The sequence below is a fragment of the Argopecten irradians genome, chromosome 7 (assembly GCF_041381155.1).
Source record: "Argopecten irradians isolate NY chromosome 7, Ai_NY, whole genome shotgun sequence".
Lineage (NCBI taxonomy): Eukaryota > Metazoa > Mollusca > Bivalvia > Pectinida > Pectinidae > Argopecten > Argopecten irradians.
This window is the reverse complement of record NC_091140.1, coordinates 23353233-23373770: the sequence shown is the minus strand read 5'-3', so window position 1 is coordinate 23373770 and position 20538 is coordinate 23353233. Positions and strand designations below refer to the sequence as shown.

Genomic DNA, 20538 nt, shown 5'->3' with positions numbered 1-20538 from the left:
AGAAGTACATGGTTAAGACAGAGAGGTACATGGTTAAGACAGAGAGGTACATGGTTAAGACAGATATACGTTAAGACAGAGAGGTACATGGTTAAGACAGAGATACGTTAAGACAGAGAAAGAAGTACACGGTTTAGCTAGAGGGAAAGGAATTTGACATTATTTTTACACAGTAAATATTGATTATTTCTTCTATTAGATATTTTTATTTTTTTACTAACCGATCCAGCTGTGTAACAGAGTCTCATTGAAAGCTTGATAACATCCTCAAGTGCCAGACTTTACACACCTGAGGCTGATTTATCTTCTTCTTATTATTATTGGTGCCACAAATCCATCGATGACGATGATTATATTGTGTGGATTGGCAGGAGCGTGTATAGATTGTAAAAAAGAGTCAACTTATATACAGTGATTTTGAAGGTGCAGGTTATTTTTTTAGTAATAAGATAAAAATATGATAGAGTTTTTAGGGAGTGGGGTTTAGGTCTTCAAGTTTTGTGTTTAGGATATGTGTCTTGAAGACCTCTAGTGTAGTGCTTTGTACTGTAGCCATGGGGAGGATGTTCCATTGTTTAATTGTGTGTGGGAAAAGTGAATGTTTGAATATGTCCTTCGTGGCAGCTATATGTCTATATGTGAATGGATGTGATTGTCTGGTCCTGTAGTCTGTCAGATGAAGAATTTGACTATAGTCTATAGCCACGTGATGGTGTATGATTTTATAACATAATATTATACGTGTTCTTGTTCTGCGTGTTTGTAGTGAGGTCCAGTTGAGGTTTTCCATCATGTCTTGTACTGAGCTTGTGTTGTAGCGTGTGTAGCGTGCTGCTCTGCGTTATGATTTTTTTTTTAATTTGCATGATTTGATTTGTCTGGTGAAGGTCCCATAGGAGGAGCAGTGCTCCAGTATGGGTCTGATTATGGGTTTGTAAGCATGTTATTTTATATGTTGTGATTTTATCTGGAGATTTCGTTTCAAGAATCCTAGTGTCTTGTTAGCATTTGCAGTTATGTGGTTGTGTGTGTCCCATCGTAAGTTATTTTGTATTGTGAATCTTAGATATTTGCAAGATGTTACTTGTTGTAATTTGTGGTCGTGGAGTTTGTATGTATAATTGGTCTTTGTACGTTTGTTTGAAATGCTGAGGCCGTTACACTTGTCCGGGTAGAAGGGCATTAACCAATCTTCCTCCAACCAACCTGCTGCGTCTAGATCTTTTCGTAATTCAAGTACATCTTGTGTGTTATGTATGGTTTTGTATATTATGCTGTCAATTGCAAAGAGTCTGAGGGTGCTGTGTTTGATGTATTCTGGGAAGTCGTTTATGTATACAAGGAAAAGTATTGGGCCCAAACAGGTTCCTTGAGGTACTCCTGATGTAACTGGTATTTTTTCTGATTGTTTCCCTTGAACTGTTTGGTGCGGTGTGGTAAGAAGTCTGTAATCCATCTAAGTGTTTGTCCTGTGAGTTTGTATTGTAGGCGTTGATGTGGGACTTTGTCAAATGCTTTGGCAAAGTCCATGATGATGATGTCTGTTTGCTTGTTGTTGTTATTGTTTTGTGTTAATTTATGTATAAAAATGACTGGTTGTGTTTCGCATGATCGGGACGCTCTGAATCCGTGTTGTAAATCATAGAGAATGTAATTGTTTTCGAGGTGTTTCATTGTAGAGCTTGTTATCATATGTTCCATGAGTTTGCATGAAATTGAGATGAGTGAGACTGGTCTATACTTTTTAGGGTTGTGTTTGTCTCCTTTTTTTGATATATAGGATGAACATGAGCATGCTTCCAGTCATGTAGCAGTTTTCCTGTGGTGAGAGATGTTGTGAATTTTTTTGTGAGAATGGGTGCTGTTACGTCTTTTAGTTCTTTGAGTATGTCCCCATGTATTTGGTCTGGCCCTGAAGCTTTATGTGGGTTAATGTTTACTAAGAGTTTTGTGATTCCCAAAAATGTTATGTGTATTTGAGGCATAATGGGGTGTGGTGATTGGCCTTTGTGTGGTATGTTACGAGTGGTCTCTGTTACGAGTTGACCATCTTTACGTAGGGCTGTCATATCAGTGTTTTCTTTTCGAGTTGTTTTGATGTAGCTAAATAATTTCTTAGGTTTATATCGTTTGTGTGTTGTTGGGGCTATTTGCTCGTCTGTAGAGAGATCTTTAATCATTTTTTTCTAGGTAAGAACGGTATGCATTGCGTATCTGTATTTGTACCTCTGGTTTTATTGTTTTGTATGTTTGTGTTAGTTGGTAATTTGAGCGACATTTGGCGTGAAGTCGTTTGAATTTGTTGATGAGTCTACGTAGTCGGCTTTGCCTATGGGTGGTGTTGTTACTGTTTTGTTTATGATTGGCATTCTGTTTTTGATGTGAGATCAAGAATGTGGTCACCTCTAGTGGGGTTGTTTGTGAATTGTGTGAAAGAGCTGTCTGCCATAATGTCTAGTAAGTATTGGTGCTGTGCTTGATCTGGTTTGCCTGCGATTGTTTGGTTGTTCTGCCAGTCGATGTGTGGGGAACCACGATACAAAGCACTAGCAGCCATTCTTCAACCACTGGACAAAGTTGTTGCACTACCAGACAAAGCACTCATAACTCAGCCACTGGACAAAGTTGTGGCACTACCAGACAAAGCAGTCATAACTCAACCACTGGACAAAGTTGTGGCACTGCCAGACAAAGCAGCAATGACTCAACCACTGGACAAAGAAGTGGCACTACCAGACAAAGTCTCAATTCGTTTCATGTATGGAGAGACAACGAAGAAGACAAATTAGTTTTTCTAAGGAATGAAATGCATGCTGATTTTATAAAAAAAAATCGAAATCATCAGAAGATTTGGACAAAAATTACAGATGAATTGAAGACCATAAATTGCATTGTCACCCCCATCACATGCATTTAACAAATATGCCGCGTTGAAAAAAAATGGAAAGAAATAATCGACGCCCCTTCCGGCTCTGAAAGTCGCTACCTTAGACATAAAACATCCTTTGACAACTTATATGCTAGTACGAGGGCATCATCTACCTTAGACACTGATGCAGATGAACCACATCCTAGCACAAGTGGACACTCTGAAGCAGAAAATAAATCTAAAAAGAAGAATGTAACAAAAGGAAATCCTCCGATGTACTGGACTAGAGTCAGTATGAAAGCTTCAAAGAGAACATGCAAAAAATGCAGGAAGAAATAAAACAATGCTTCGACAGGATGCTGGACCTGTATTAGCGCGAATTTAAGCAAAATACAAGTGATACCACTAACTGAAACTGTTTTCATGTCCCAATTATTGACTGTTCTCAAGTATTGACAATTTTTACCATTATATTTTTTATAAGACATTTTTGTTTTATTCTTGTCATCAACAAGAAGTTGATTTTTTATCTTGTCACTGTTACTTTTTTATTGTGTGATTAAGTAAAACAGACAAAAAATGATGTACTTGTTATCTTTATTTTTCAAGCTGTATTGAGGAGCTGGAGACGACGTTCAATGCCATTTTGGAAAATATTTTGGAATTCATTTGGATGGTTTCTTCTAATTCTATGTCACCTTCAACATCGTCACAACAGAGAATACACAAATTGTGACAAATGCAACCTCCTATAAAAAAAATGTTTATATCTTCTGGATTGTGAACTGGGATTTCTCTCAGGCGCCTGAAACCACCGTTTAAATGACCAAGAGCTCTTTCCACTGCCTGTCTTTGCCACGAAATTTTTTGTTGAGGCGTTTTTGTTGTGGTACAAAATTACCATCGTTTTTGAAAGGTGTTATAAGCCAGTTCCTAAGTGGATAGGCATTGTCTGCAAATAAATGCACCCCATTGCTAAATAATTCTCCTCCTTCAGCGTAGGCAAACAACTGAGAATTGCGCAAAACTCTTGCGTCGTGGATACAGCCAGGCCATCCTATATAGGCATTGTTAATGAAAAGTTCATGATCAACAACTACATACAACAAATAGAAAACACTTATTAAAACCTGGCTTTTTGTATATACTTGTGGATACAGCAATGAACTTGTTTAAAATCTACATATCCGAGTATGCCGTGTTTTTATAAAATTGAATTTAGATTTTACAATTTAAAACTAGACATCAAAGTTATATACATTTTTAATAAAAAAAATTAATAATATTCACTGAAGTTGTCTACTCAAAGTCGAAATAATTTGGAAAGTTAAGAACTCGAATTGTTTGCTTTGTACCTGCAATTGCATTGATGGAAATACTTTCATGTTAAAAAAGTCGCTATCATCATTTATTGCTTTAAATGTATGTCATACTTTGTCGGAAGTGTATGTGCTTGGTGTGTGGACAATCCCGTGTATGACGTAATACTAGGGAATATTCCAGGGGTTAGACATGCTAATGAACCAGATAAGGACTGGAAACCAAAAGAAGTCATACAGGCTGTACATACAAGAGCGCAAGTGAAGAGAGATGGTCAGCAATATCGTTTGAAGGTGCCAAAAGTGATGCAGGATATCGGAAGCCCAGATGAGATTAAAGAGACACAGATGACTGATGGGTCGCTGTCGACAGCGTTCGAGACGCTGAAGAAGGTTTTATCTTCAAGTCCTATTCTGAAGTTGCCATGTTTAGAAAAGGAATTTATCCTACAGACTGATGCTTCTGATTATGGCATTGGGGCAGTGCTTCTTCAGGAAGAGGCTGGAGATCGTCTTCCAGTTGCTTACGCCAGTCGGAAACTCAAAGGGGCAGAGACCGCCTACGCAGTAGTGGAAAAGGAATGCTTAGCTGTTGTTTGGGGAGTGCTGAAGTTCCAAAGATATTTCTATGGACGACATTTTGTTCTTGTGACAGACCACCAGCCACTCATGTATCTCAACAAACTGAAGGGAACCTATTCTCGTCTCATGAGGTGGGCGTTGGTGTTACAACCATACAGGTTCACCATCAGAGCGATCCGAGGAAGTGAGAAAGTTGGGGCCGATTGTTTGAGTAGACTGTAGGTTGGACATTGGTGTTAATCCTACTTATCGGATAGTTACTAGCTGTATATGAGTCTTTGGCGTATGTGATGTGTGGGGAAATAAAAATTGCTACCCAATTTTATTTCTCAATGCCAGGCCGTATGTCACATACCGCCTCGAGACGTGTACATATGTTAAGTTAAGTATTGGGTAAGTATAGATGTTAGCACATTTAAATTACGCGCCATTTCTCACGCGTAACTTCATAATAGGAACTACGCATGCGTGAGTCAGAAAGGTAAGCTAAGCGTGGGGAATACGGCAGACATCTTGATGGATTAGGAGGTGTTTGCATTCCATAAGGTCATTGGGAGCGTGAAATGCAGTCACGGTAAGTCAATATATATTTAATTTACCTGTATATGTCGTGTATATGAACGACTGTGAGCGTAAAGGTGTATAAGCTCGTGCATGATGATTTGTTGACAGTATTGAGCTAACAGGTACGCGTATGCGACGTAGAGAGCGATGATGTGTATTGCCGTGTTTGGTATTCAATACCTGTATTTATTCTAGAATAATTATACTATAAAAAATTATGATAGTTAGGTAGTATTCTGAAAGGTTTTATTAATTATATATTGTAGCTCCATGCCCATGTCTACGCCATACCATCTACACTATATGGGAGCCTGAACAGCCATATACAGATGGTGTTCCCCATAATACACAACTACCCAGAAATATGAACATTTGGTGTTGATGCCTGGTGAGATGATTCCTGGTGAGGGATTGAGACCCTTACAGGATTTATGGTGCACTACTTGTACGATATATTGTACACTGTGGAGGCCCAGCTGTGTGTTGCGGCAGTGAGATTATTAGTGCTACAGGTCGTTGATGATTGATACACGACCCTATACCTTAAGGAGCGCTCGAGAACTATTACACTTGTATAAGTACAGTCTGTTGTTAGTCCTGGATACGGTCTTACAGTACAGCGCCTGATGTCAGGCACAACTGGCCATATCTGTATATGGAGTATATGGAACGACAGAAGGAACACACGGGGATACCATTGACATTGTGTATGGGATTTATGGAAGCAGCAGTGTACAGTGTAGCGGTATGGAGCTCATTAACTTTATATAGAGGGAATAAATTAGTGTTAGGAAATTGTTGTGTTATTACTAGATAGGTGTAAATTCTGAAGTTGTTGTAATATATAGTATTGTAATATAAATATATAATATATACTTCTTAAAGTGTGATTCACTGAAAGAGTATTGTGGGAGTATTGTGGGAGTGGTATGGAGTGTGGATGGCTATTGGATATTGTATATTTTGTATGGTCTATGATGTAAATTGTGAAAAAATGTAAATATTGTAATCTGTTGTTCTTTCATTTGTGAAACATGTGGCAATATGTCTCGGTTAGGTTACAATGTACATGTACATGTACTGTATAATTGTATTACACGGTGTGTAGAACAAAACAAACCATTTCAATCATTTAAGTTAAACTGATTCAGAATTGTCCACACATCAAATAAATCATAAGGTATTTCCTCATGGTAATGACTAACTTCAAGTTAAATAACTTCAATGGGTAATAACAAGAAAAGAAGATTTAAAAAAAATGGTATACATATTGAGTAAAATGGATAAAACGAACAGTTGAATGTAGACTGTTCTGTCCTAGATCCCTTTTTAAATGCTTATTGACTTACACGTCTTTGTAATTCACGGACAATTATGTCGCACACTTTCATCACTATCCCGTGAACAGTTGAGATAGATATCCTAAATAATTGAGATATCTCTCTCATTGACGCCTGGTTTGAGAGGTAACAAAGGAATACTAAAAGCTGGTGGTTTGCAGGAATTGGATCGAATCCCCCGTACATCCCCGCCAGGAAAGGTGACAGATATTCCAGGAGAGTTACGTACACGTGCCTACTAATACGAAAATGTTCTTTGAAGTAATCCTCTCTATCTCCTGTTATCTCCCTAATTGATATGTCACTGTATCTTGTCACTCCGGGTACAAATTTCCTTAGTTTGCATAGGTAGAGTATACAATTAAGACGCCTCTTCGTATCGGCTGTAAGAATGACATTGTCATCTGTAGACATATCTTTGATCGCGAAAAACATTCTATGGACGGTCCTGAAATGCGCCATGTTGGCTGGATGTTGACACTATTTAAGTCGAAAGTTGATCGTTCGGGCTAGTTCTATGGCCAGACATGCGCATGACGTCTGTCTCCGACTAACTATAGTTTACGCTCGAAGTAGGTTATATGCTGTAGTGTATATATGCGAACAGAAATTGACATGAAGCTGCTTCACAATTATTTTATAAATTGTGATTCGGCTATAAGAAAGAGCAGACAATCGGTTTTGAAAATTAGAGAAACGCAATAATCAGCACTCAATTGTCACACAATTGTAGATGTTCAATGTCAAAATACTATTTTTACGGACAATTTTTGCAAGTTTCTAACAACACGAAATTAAATCACACTCAAAAGACAGTTCGTTTACCGATATTTATCATGGAATATTCGGAGGCACTGACCTAGTATAACTTGAAACCACAAACCAATTAATGAGACATTAATCTACGTTCTTTCAAAGATATGTAATCATTGTCTCGAACCATTTCAGATAAATTGGTATCGATGTATCTGTCATGTAAACAATTTAAAGTATGACTTCGTTGTTGTATCAATAGAGTCAAGGTAAACTGACCTTGTGCTCCCACCCAAACACACATACCTGATATTTCTTAAAGGTCATCAGTATATCTTCACAAGCCGTTATACCTTACATACAGGCAACACAGCCATCACGTTTTCTATCGTAATCGTTCAGGTCATAATTTGTATTACTGATATCAGTCACCCGGAAGTTATATACTACACTAAACCTAACGTAATAATAACACATTAGTCTATAGTCGTGTACATAGAGTTTGTGGAATCACCGTTGTCATGGTTAGGAGAATAACTCAGATTCTTGTGTTTTGTATCAACATTGTGGGTATACTCTCCTATGTGAACTCCATCACAATAGAACAGACCAATGGATATAATGATACCTGGGTGAATATGAATAGGACATGTTCACTTCTAGGTGTTGGTCTTACAGGGAACATGTACGAACATAAGGTTGCCATTCCGAACGCATACAATATTACAGAAACTGGATGGATATTGGCACATGTAAAACGTGAGGGGACGCTGAAGTTTTTAGGTTGCACACCTGGAACAGTTAGAAATGGAGTGATCGGATTGAGTGTGTCGTATCTTAGGATTCCAGAGTGTATTTTCTTCTGTGGGTCACGTGATATTCTTTTACATCAAAACATTTGCTACTGTGCTAGTGATGTTAGCTTAGACAACCAGTCGACTTGCTTGGCGTCACAGTGTGGTGATGAGGAACAACAACTATTTTGTGGACAATCATCAAACTGTACGTGTAGATACAAACAATTGATCAATATCAATCGAACGGTGAAACATTTGCAATCGAATATCACGAATTGTTCTCTTGAAAAGCTTTCGGATAGAGACGTTTGGAGATGTAAAAAACAACATTTGACATTTCTGTGGGATGGCTTGGTCAATAGATATGTGTTTTATTGGGAAAACAACCCTTCATTAGCAAGCGACAATCAATGTTGTGTTGCTGTTGTTCGTAGAACCAGCATACCACTACTTTTACCTTTAGCACTGCCTTGTTCTACTAACTTACCCGGGATTTGTATTCAAGGAACAAGGATATCATCTCCTCTACCGACGATACAACCGTCAATAACAAACATCCATCCAACAAATGGGTATGATATGACCTCTGACTCGACATCTCACAAAACATCGATACAGACGCCAAACAACTTTGTAAGTCAATATCATCCATCAGGAACAGAACATACTATGTCTGTAGATATAGCAACGTCAATAAAGACATTATTGGCATCTGACAACACTGAGGGAAATGTAAAAACAAATATCTTAAGTCTTGTCCTAGGCGGGGCGGGGACGGTTGTGGTAATTGTGATAATAAGTGTGGTGATAGTTTGTTTGATAAGGAACCGTCGAAGTGACGTAAGCTCTAAACCGGAAGTTGCTCGTAAGTTGCAGGAAGTCCCTACTAGTGATGAAAATCGATACCAAAATATTTCCTTTGAAGCTGATAACACTGTTACCGAAACTGCCGACGCGACAGAAGACAATAGACAATATGATTACGTCATCAGCGGGTCTGAACGAACCAGTGGATATGAAATGTATAATCCATCTGCCGAAACACAAGAAAACACGTATGAACAATTGAACTGGATCCGGAAATAAACATGTTATCGTGGAATACATAGAAGAACATTAAATAAATTGAAACATTTATTCATCACTCCGCTATTGCCACCACATACATTTTACGCAGTACTAGAATATTTGACCCCCACTATGTCAAAGAGTAAACTTTTTAATTCTTTTTATCAATTCCTAGTTAATGCAATAAATCATGAAATCATACAATCTTTTTCTCAATTAAAAAAATGGTAATCAGCAGATTACGTCTAAATCTATTGAAGTTTTCAAATGCAATAGTTATTGTAAACATCTTATAAATATTATATTATGTTAACAGAGGAATAGTTGTTGTAATTTAAACAATGACGTGTATACAGATCACCTTGCTGAATCTGCTGTATGTAATAGCAGGTATGAAAATCAAAACCATTTCTCACCTTTATATTTACTGATAAACTTGTCGATGAATAAATGTTTTATGTGATGGATATATGACACAAAACTCTGAGAGTATTCTACAAAGCGGTTGATGATGAGAGTATACTCAGATGTTTTTGTTATATTTGTTGATCAGTTTGTACTTTGCTTCTATTCAGTTTGGTTTCCAAGTATTTGAATCTTTTGTAAGCTAAATTAATATTGATTTAACCATGAACGTAACATTAAATGAAAGTAACCATGCTTATATGTTGGTTTTACTTAATATAGACAAATCATTCATCAAAAAGGAGTAGTTTGGCGACATTTACAATACTTCAATTTTAAACTGAACAACATTTTGTGTATAATTATTCTAATTAAATGGTTTTAATATACTAAATTTTTGTTGTTGATATTTTTAGGTTCAAAATCAAATTTTATTAAAAGATCATAGTTTATTACATAACATTAAGTGTCCTCACACAGGATGAGATTTATTTTAATACCATTATCAGTTATTATTTTGAAAATAAAATGCATGTAAAGCTACATACATGTCAATAAAACGTTGGTATTTGATATATGTATTAAGAGAATTCGATTTGACTGTCTTTAATGTGGTCGTGTCTATCTCTTTTTGATAAATTTCACCCAGTATGTTCTGTTACTGTATATTCTGGTCCTGGTAACAAACCACTACACCTGGTATACAGATTCTCAATATTATATCTTGATTCTCTGGTCATAGTATATACCAATCAGTAATAAAAACAACAATTGCCAGTTAAACAATTTACTTTAATCTATTAATGATACAAAATATATTAACAGAGTAAACACACATAGATCTACGCTAGTATATAATAATTTGTCTTACATTAATCCGTACTTTCAGTATTACACTAAAGAATATATCATACTGAAATAAATAGCTATAAACATCTTATAATCAATCCTAGATCTGATTTTGCTATTATTCCTTCAAATATAATGTCTAATGTCTCAGACTTCCCTACGGTTACGAATAAAACAATACATAACAATGACGTATTTCAGGGGAAATCCTTGCTATAAAAAAACTACAAATGTTGATTTTTTGCATACATCTATCACATGAAAGGTAATGTTCCCTAGGAAGGAAAGTGAGTCATGAGCGAACTTGGTCAGAGGTTCTGAGCACTTTAATAAAGATCTTGCACTCGCCGCCTAATGGGTCATGACTGACACTTGCCAGGAGAAAGCCCCGAAATATCGAGACCGGTCATTTATTCCTGCAGACATCAGCCCTTTCAACCTATTCCACAGAGGTGACTACGGCATAAGTCCTATACCCGCACGACAACGCATAACGCTCGGCATTTCATCTGTCATTGGTTTAAAGTACGGTAAAACCATTAAATTTCGTTCCAGTTTGTGCTTTAGAATTCCAAAAGCATGTTTCAAACAATACATACAAATACATATTACTGAAAAGCAGAATGTTATGTTTTCAAATTAATATGGATAAACCTAAAAAAGATAGCTGCATTGAAATATCTTATTAATATCAACATATCACCGGTAATCCACGTACTACCGAAATGCGATACAAATACCTATAGGATGATTGTCAAATTCGTTCAAAACAGAAAAATTCAAAATATTGATAAACTAAATCTTCACATGATTGTTAGCCACAAAGCTGCAGGTAGTAAGCGATAATGGGTACACTATATTATTTTAATCACTATACATTCTTTTATTTGTATTGACTATTGCATACTTACTTTTTCTACTTTCTATTTGTGACGCAGGTATTATTTTTCAAGATACCAACTGTAATGTCACCTTTTAAGTCATCAAAATCGACAGTGATGTAAATTATCATATGAGCAAACATTGTGAGTCTTTCAATCAAAAGATTAGGTTTATATTGAACCTTTAGGTTTTATTTTTGCTGTGTTTCTTTTGTAATACAATTATGTATATAACTCATATAGAAACTAAATGTTTTGAGTTTTGGAGATATCTACCATAGATCAGGCACTTAGTATCATTTGTGGGAATATTAACACCAAACCTATCAGAGAAAACAAAACATGGCTTCGAACCTCGAACACTGGATCCACATTTTAAAAACAAGTGATTTATTTTAACCACACTCTTTAAGAATTTGGTTTGCTTATTTATGGAAATTAGGATAGTTTAATTGGTCATTTAATAACAAAATAAAAATGGTAAAAAAGAGACCGGTTGGAATGCATTTGGATTTATTTTGATAAATGTACCGATTGCATAATTTCAATATTAATATTTTCTTTCTTTTTTTCTAAATTATTTGCAACATTAGGTCTACAGTCCCCATTTCCTTTAACTTTCGTTAATTGACACGATAGTTATACAGTTAAAACAGCGAAGTATGGTATTTACATAATCTCTTACATAATATTCTTTGGCTGTGATAGTCAACTATCGCGCGGTAATTAGGACGACGTCGGGAAACATAAGACGACCCGCGTTATGAAAATTAATATTAAATTCATTTTGATAAAATTGTTCAGAAGGTGATAATGTGTTTTGTATTAACTGTAAACTACTATTTTTCCGACTCTATAAAATTATCGATCTCTTTTAAGCTCCAATTTTAAAAATCAAAAGTCTTTTCGGAAAGGTAGTGGTCATTTAATAGACACCCACACTACACTGCTACACGTACTGAAGGGTTTGTTTGTTTGTTTGTTTGATTTATTAACGTCCTATTAACAGCTATGGTCATGTAAGGACGGCCTCCCATGTATGCGGTGTGTTGCGTGTATGTTGTGCGAGGTGAGTGTACTGGGAGACTGCGGTATGTTCGTGTTGTGTCTTCTTGTATAGTGGAACTGTTGCCCTTTTTATAGTGCTATATCACTGAAGCATGCCGCCGAAGACACATTTTGGTATGAAGGTTTGATTATTATTACGAAATCATTAGCTGGCGGAATATATTATCGTAATTAAATAACGTAAATAGAGAATCCAGTAAATTGCCTGTTATAAACTCTAGTTTTATATCACATAATATATCACTTGCATTACATTAGTAATTGTTGTACGGTGATAAATGTTTAGAAGTGGAGAGGTACATTGTATGTAGGCATAACTGTACTGCACAGAAAACAGTTTGTCTGCACGATATTATCGGAAGTGTTTGTGTGTGGGGGGAGGGGGGTTGACTTCGTGTGAAAGATGGGCGGCCACCATGGGGGCAAGCGACCCAGAGAAAATACGATATTTTATTTCCCCAAACGTTTTATATCTCTGTCATGTGACATATTTCAATTAATGACATAAACTGTTATAAACATGAGGTACCTCATTAACTGCAATTATGTAATCTGCAAATTGTGTATGAAGTATAAAATAATAATAACGTCAATGTTTCACGCCGGGACACAAGTTAAAACTTAGAATCACATATAATACTTTCTTTCATACCTACGAGTGTAATACTGGCTGGTCTGGGGCAATACACTCATGCCGTCCGAGGCTGTATTGCATGGCTACCCGTGCAATAAAGCCTCGTGGCGTCATGGCGTCAACAAAATTTCTTATATTCTTGGTAAAATTTTAACATTTTTTTCACAAACTGGACTCGTTTTACTATAAAAGATGCAAACAACAAAATTTTTGTTGAAAATATCACGTAATTTTTCATGTATGAAAAATTGACTTTCAACCGTGGATTTCTTCGAATTTATTTCAAAATGGCGGGATATTATAGTTGTAAAATTGCAATAAAACGTCGAGGTATGAAAGAAAAATATTCTTTCATAAGTGGATATGAAGGATAGGGATATTCTACCCTCGGGATCACAAAATGTTGCAAAACCCTCGGCAAGACTCGGGTTTTACTACATTTTAAGACTCTGGGGTAGAATATCCCTATCCATCATATCCACATATGAAAGAGTATTATAGTATATATCATATAAAGGCTTAATGGCTTATTGTTTTAAATTATACCATAATTATTTTTATAAGCGGAACATATAAGACAGAAGAAAGAGGATGATAGATAAAGAAAAAAAGATAGTGGACATAACTTCAGTAGTTAACAAATTATCTTCAATCATTTAATACTTGTTTTTATATAAATCATTAAAAAAAATTGCGCCATTTTACACTTCAAAAACTAACAACAGCCAAAACTTTCAATTTTTCTAGAGGTATGCAAAGAATCGACTACTCAGAAATACGGATATAGTATGAAAACAAAGAAAAACAAGAAATTGTTACTGGACAATTTGACGGGTTTTTCACCAACAAGGATTTTCTTTCAAGGTCATTCATATTAACAAACTTGGTAGCACTAATTGCAACGTGTTACAGGTCCAATTTCAGGACTTTATCCCTTCCAGAACTGCAGAAGTCATCTAAAAATTTAAGGATTTTTGGACCATATGACCTTGAATGAAGGTCAAGGTCAATGATATTATTAAACTTGTTAGGTATTTATGTCAGCATGCTACAGACCTAATATTAGGTCTCTGGGTCTTCTAGAACTTAGCAGACAATTTTTTAATGATTTTTTTCGAAAAAGCACTTGTAAACTTTGACCCTTATTAAAACCGGAAGTTGACGTTGTAAAGGAAAGTGTTAGATTAGTTATTTACTCAATTTTTTATTTTACATAACATATCCGAAAAAGAAAAAAAATGTGTCAGGCCGTCAACGAGATATTGGCATAAGTTTAAAACCGGAAGTGATGTCATATCGGCTATATTGAATGTTAATTGAACATAAAAATGCTGCTGTCTCACCTTCAACTCATGCCCTTCAAAATGGTGACATGAACATTGGTATATTCTTGCCATTTCGGAGATCCTTTGTATACAAGTTTCTGTGCAGAACAATAATAACAAACAGAACAAAAACAATAGGTCTTTTCATCCATATGTGAAAAGCCCTAAATATGCATGAATAATGAAAAAAAGATAAGTATAGTAGGTTGGTCGATCAAAACCTAATTCGACAGTTACGCTCCATGTTTGTCTGATACCCACCATTCACCTAAAAATCATAACTCAGTTACGCACCTTTAAATATCAGTTACCCACTAAATGTCAATTTTGTGGTGGCTTGTTTCGCTTATTCATAGTCATTTATGTATGCATTACGCTTCAAATGTTATTTTTATACAAAAATAATTCGTGAGACACGAATAAAACCCTTTGAAATATCACAAATTACGTAAACTGGGTCATGCGAAATCTAACCTTAATCACCGTCACCATTTTTGTAGAGCGTAACAACAGTTACCGACATCCGGTTGGGTACAGTGAAGGCTGTGACAGTCATCTTTGGTGCTGGTCGGAAAAATGAAACCGGTCGACTCATCTACAGGTCACCAGAAATGACCTCACAAACTGCCATGACGATCCAATTTATCGTTTTCAGAAAATGGTCGGTGGAAGAAGAAGAAGAAGAAGAATAAGAAGAAACGGAGCAAATACACTCCGTTGGGGGAACTTAAAAATTGTATGCTCCGAAATATAGGTACCGTATTAAACTACCTTACACAAAATCTGTTTGTCATATGACTGTCTGAGAATTAAAGGTTTATAGAAATCCCACATTTTAAGGCAAATTATTCAGACAGAAATGTTTTATCATGATCAAGAAAAACATGTACATGAAAGCTTTTGAAAATAATTGTTTGTAACAAAAAAAAGATTTGTATAATTATCGGACCTTCTCAGATTAATCGGTTTCAATTCACCTGTCATGTAAACAATTTTCAACACATCTTTTATTAATATAATGAAGGAAAACCCTGTGCCCACCGTAATACATAAATATGTTATCTGTAAAATATCCACAGCATGCCATCACCAGCGGTTATATATACTCGACTATTTGTTATTTACATAAAGTTGACAAAACTATCACGCTTTACTGGGACCGCTAGGTTAGTATTTTACTGATAACAGTTACCCGGAAGTATACTGAACCTAACCCAACCGTAACATGTTAGTCTATAGTCGTCTACATAGAGTTTGTGGAATCACCGTTGTCATGTGTAGGAGAATAACTCAAATTCTTGTAATTTGGATCAACATTGTGGGTATACTCTCCTATGTCAAGTTTTACACAAGATTATCGCGGACATTTTTTAATATTTTCTAAATATACGAAAATTGTAAAATAATTGTAAATAATTTTGACGTGTGACTTCGTTGTTGTATTAATAGAGTGAAGATAAACTGACCTTGTGCTCCCACACTAACACATATACCTGGTTTCTCTTAAAGGTCATCAGTATATCTTCACAAGCCGTTATACCTTACATACAGTCAACATAGCCATCACGTTTTCTATCGTAATCGTTAAGGTCATAATTTGTATTTCTGATATCAGTCACCCGGAAGTTATATACAATGTACTACACTAAACCTAACGTAATAATAACACATTAGTCTATAGTCGTGTACATAGAGTTTGTGGAATCACCGTTGTCATGGTTAGGAGAATAACTCAGATTCTTGTATTTTGTATCAACATTGTGGGTATACTCTCCTATGTGAACTCCGTCACAATAGAACAGACCAATGGATATAATGATACCTGGGTGAATATGAATAGGACATGTTCACTTCTAGGTGTTGGTCTTACAGGGAACATGTACGAACATAAGGTTGCCATTCCGAACGCATACGATATTACAGAAACTGGATGGATATTGGCACATGTAAAACGCGAGGGGACGCTGAAGTTTTTAGGTTGCACACCTGGAGCAGTTAGAAATGGAGTGATCGGATTGAGTGTGTCGTATCTTAGGATTCCAGAGTGTATCTACTTCTGTGGGTCACGTGATATTTTTTTACATCAAAACATTTGCTACTGTGCTAGTGATGTTAGCTTAGACAACCAGTCCACTTGCTTGGCGTCACAGTGTGGTGATGAGGAACATCCAATATTTTGTGGACAATCCTCAAACTGTATGTGTAGATACACACAATATGTCAATATCTATAGATCGGGGAACCATTTACCCTCAAATATCAAGAATTGTTCTCTTGAAGTTTTGAACAGTGATTTTTGGAATGTTACATGTGAAAATCAACACAACATTGTGTTAATTGTGAATGGCTTGGTCAAAAGATATGTGTTTTATTGGGGAAACAACCCTTCCTTATCAAACGGCAATCAAAGTTATTGTATAGCTATTGTTGTTAGTAGAATCAGCATGTATAGACTTTTACCTTTAGCACTGCCTTGTTCTACTAACTTACCTGGGATTTGTATTCTAGGAACGAGGATATCATCTCCTGTACCGACGATACAACCGTCAATAACAAACATCCATCCAAAAAATGGGTATGATATGACCTCTGACTCGACATCTCACAAAACATCGATACAGACGCCAAACAACTTTGTAAGTCAATATCATCCATCAGGAACAGAACATACTATGTCTGTAGATATAGCAACGTCAATAAAGACATTATTGGCATCTGACAACACTGAGGGAAATGTAAAAACAAATATCTTAAGTCTTGTCCTAGGCGGGGCGGGGACGGTTGTGGTAATTGTTATAATAAGTGTGGTGATAGTTTGTTTGATAAGGAACCGTCGAAGTGACGTAAGCTCTAAACCGGAAGTTGCTCGTAAGTTGCAGGAAGTCCCTACTAGTGATGAAAATCGATACCAAAATATTTCCTTTGAAGCTGATAACACTGTTACCGAAACTGCCGACGCGACAGAAGACAATAGACAATATGATTACGTCATCAGCGGGTCTGAACGAACCAGTGGATATGAAATGTATAATCCATCTGCCGAAACACAGGGAAACACGTATGAACAATTGAACTGGATCCGGAAATAAACATGTTATCGTGGAATACATAGAAGAACATTAAATCAATTGAAACATTTATTCATCACTCCGCTATTGCCACCACATACATTTTACGCAGTACTAGAATATTTGACCCCCACTATGTCAAAGAGTAAACTTTTTATTTTTTTTATCAATTCCTAGTTAATGCAATAAATCATGAAATCATACAATCTTTTTCTCAATTAAAAAAATTGTGATCAGCAGATTACGTCTAAATCTATTGAAGTTTTCAAATGCAATAGTTATTGTAAACATCTTATAAATATTATATTATGTTAACAGAGGAATAGTTGTTGTAATTTAAACAATGACGTGTATACAGATCACCTTGCTGAATCTGCTGTATGTAATAGCAGGTATGAAAATCAAAACCATTTCTCACCTTTATATTTACTGATAAACTTGTCGATGAATAAATGTTTTGTGATGGATATATGACACAAAACTCTGAGAGTATTCTACAAAGCGGTTGATGATGAGAGTATACTCAGATGTTTTTGTTATATTTGTTGATCAGTTTGTACTTTGCTTCTATTCAGTTTGGTTTCCAAGTATTTGAATCTTTTGTAAGCTAAATTAATATTGATTTAACCATGAACGTAACATTAAATGAAAGTAACCATGCTTATATGTTGGTTTTACTTAATATAGACAAATCATTCATCAAAAAGGAGTAGTTTGGCGACATTTACAATACTTCAATTTTAAACTGAACAACATTTTGTGTATGATTATTCTAATTAAATGGTTTTAATATACTAAATTTTTGTTGTTGATATTTTTAGGTTCAAAATCAAATTTTATCAAATGATCATTTAGTGATCATTAAGTGTCCTCACACAGGATGATATTTATTTTAATACCATTATCAGTTATTATTTTGAAAATAAAATGCATGTAAAGCTACATACATATTAATAAAACGTTGGTATTTGATATATGTATTAAGAGAATTCGATTTAACTGTCTTTGATATATAATGTGGTCGTGTCTATCTCTTTTTGATAAATTTCACCCAGTATGTTCTGTTACTGTATATTCTGGTCCTGGTAACAAACCACTACACCTGGTATACAGATTCTCAATATTATATCTTGATTCTCTGGTCATAGTATATACCAATCAGTAATAAAAACAACAATTGCCAGTTAAACAATTTACTTTAATCTATTAATGATACAAACTATATTAACAGAGTAAACACACATAGATCTACGCTAGTATATAATAATTTGTCTTACATTAATCCGTACTTTCAGTATTACACTAAAGAATATATCGTACTGAAATAAAAATTTTATAAATACATGGACATATATTGACATGTAAACTCACTCACTCACTATCATTCGTCATTATCTTTATAGCAAGATATATATACCGTATATACATACATACTTGGTACACAACATATACACCTTTTCACACACCATCACACACTTGCACACCCACATACACACATGAACATATAAACATATGATACAAATACAGACAGAAAGACATACAATAGAGATAGGCACAGAGATATAGATAGACATAAAGATATATATAAAAAAGATAGAGAAAAAGAGAGAGATGGGGATGGATAAATTATTATCATTATAGACAACTAAAATATAAGTAAAAAAGCAAATATTGTTTCCAAAACCCACTGCCTGGAACAAATTCATTAAGTTTCAACGATATGGTTTGGAATGAATGATCAGAACGGTAGCCTGCTTCAATCTTGGACTTATCTGGAGATTAAGTTTTCAGATATCAAAATAAAATCAAGACGAACCTGCTTGAACAGATTAGTTTTTCTCCAAGAATATCTTTTAATGTCTTTATGCTGTTCTCTAAAAATGTCTACTAATGAAAAATTGTCCATAATTTTTAAAATCTCTCTCGCATTAAGGTTATTGATATGTTTGTAATTTTTATCATAGTCTATATCAGGGTTAAGAACTAAGTTAAAATCTCTACAAATAATAATATATCGATTATCAAAGACTTCAATAGTTTCGACAATTCTATCATAAAAATTAGGATCATCCTTATTCGGGCCATACAGGTTAATAAGTGTAATTCTAAAAGTCTCAATTTCAATATCCAAGACTAAAACATTACCACTATTGTCTTTCTTCTACTTGTGAACCTTAAATTCAAAATTGTTCCTAAACATAATGGCTACACCTCAAGCATTTGATCTGAAAGAACTAAAGTAGCACTGGAAACCCCATTCACTTCGAAAATGTTTTCTAGTTCATTACTAAAATGTGTATCTTGCAAGCAAAACACGTTACTGTTAGTGGACAGTAGATAGGAAAATACATCTACGCTTATTTTTGTCACCTAGGCCTTGATTATCAGCAGACAGAAAGCGTATAGATGTCATAACTTTGTCTATAGATAAAGTATACTTGTTCCATCCCAGAGAAAGATAGGAGAGAGGAGAACGAGTAAGAGATTACAAACATGAACAAAGAAAACATAAAATACATTGATATAGTGGTGGTCATAACTAGGTTCTACTGCAAACAGTACAAAATCATAATTGCTTTTCTTCCATAGCATAAAAAATAATAACAAAGAACGACTTCGTAAACACACATAGATCTACGCTAGTAAATAACAATTTGTCTTACATTAATCCGTACTTTCAGTATTACACTAAAGAATATATCGTACTGAAATAAATAGCTATAAACATCCTTGCTACAAAAAAAAACTGTCGATTTCTTGCATAAATCTATCACATGAAAGGTAATATTCCCTAGGAAGGAAAGTGAGTCATGAGCGAACTTGGTCAGAGGTTCTGAGCACTTAAATAAAGATCCTGCACTCACCGCCTAATGGGTCATGACTGACACTTGCCAGGAGAAAGCCCCGAAATATCGAGACCGGTCATTTATTCCTGCAGACATCAGTCCTTTCAACCTATTCCAGAGAGGTGAACACGGCATCACATCCTCAACCCGCACGACAACGCATAACGCTC

General features: G+C 35.3%; 1 pseudogene; it reads right to left on the bottom strand.

Annotated features, from left to right (window-relative positions):
• Positions 1 to 3473: 3473 nt before the first annotated feature.
• LOC138327091 (uncharacterized) lies at positions 3474 to 7449 on the bottom strand (annotated as a pseudogene).
• Positions 7450 to 20538: the final 13089 nt, after the last annotated feature.